The 1,084-nt window shown below is 41.7% G+C and overlaps 1 pseudogene; it reads right to left on the bottom strand.

The window, feature by feature from the left end:
- Positions 1 to 272: 272 nt before the first annotated feature.
- Positions 273 to 731, bottom strand: LOC140498214 (nucleoside diphosphate kinase B pseudogene; annotated as a pseudogene).
- Between the last annotated feature and the right edge of the window lie 353 nt (positions 732 to 1,084).

The following is a 1,084-nucleotide window of genomic DNA, read 5'->3' as shown; positions in this document are numbered from 1 at the left end:
CCTTTATTTGCTATAGAAAGAGGAGTCATTATCCTCCCCCCCCCTTATTTCCAAGGTTTTATTGAATAGCATTATAGGATTGTTTTAGAAAATGATGATTCCAATTCCTTTCAGTATGCTGGTATGAAATATTGTATTCAGGGATGGAGACATACATACATACAAACACACAGATACACACACATTCACACTCAGTGATGAAGACACACACACACACAAGTACCACAACTACTAAAAGGAGTAGGTTCAATCTATATCCATTTTTAAAATCCTTAGTCATAGACCCAATCATGAGCACCAGACCTATAATTGACCAACTCCTCAGGCTTAAAGAACAGGTTGATCTCCATCTTAGCACTTTTTGCAGAATCATTGCCATGAGTGATGTTCCTGCCAGCTTGAATACAGAAATCCCCATGAATGGTGGTTGGCTTGGAATCAGCTGGTTTGGTCTCTTCCAGCTTCACTCTGCCTGTCTTCACAACATTCTAACCCTCCCAAACCATGGCTGCAATAGGCCCTGAGTTCATATATTTCACAAGCCCAGGAAAAAATGACCTGCCCTTCAAGTTAACATAGTGCTGTTTTAGATGTTCCTCTGAGGCCCTAAGGAACTTCATGCCCACAAGGCAGAATCTTTTCTACTCAAAGTGTTTGATGATGTCCCTGACTAGGTCCTGTTGGACCTCAACAGGCTTGATGGCAATGAAGGTAAGCTTAGTGTTGACCATGGTCCAGCAAAACTTAGACTGGAGCAAGAGAAATGAGCGACTGTGGCCGTGGTGCAGGTGATGGCTCAAGATGAGTTATAGTTGTTATTATTATTGGCTTCTGCTGATGGGTAACTAAATGTGTGTGTGTGTGTGTGTGTGTGTGTGTGTGTGCGTGCATGTGTGTGTGCATAAAGCTACTCTGGCAATATGTTTGAAACATGGAGTATTAACTTTCTGTGAATTGAAGGGCAACTTTTCATCATCTCCATTGGCATTGGGCAATGAACCCCAAATTGGTTGATTGTTGTCCTTCATTCTTGAAGAGGACCACAATGATATCACCATGATAAAGTCAAGTTTCAATGTGTCTG

Source organism: Notamacropus eugenii, chromosome 4 (genome assembly GCF_028372415.1).
Source record: "Notamacropus eugenii isolate mMacEug1 chromosome 4, mMacEug1.pri_v2, whole genome shotgun sequence".
Lineage (NCBI taxonomy): Eukaryota > Metazoa > Chordata > Mammalia > Diprotodontia > Macropodidae > Notamacropus > Notamacropus eugenii.
The sequence above is the reverse complement of the archived record's forward strand: the minus strand, read 5'-3'. Positions and strand labels throughout refer to the sequence as shown.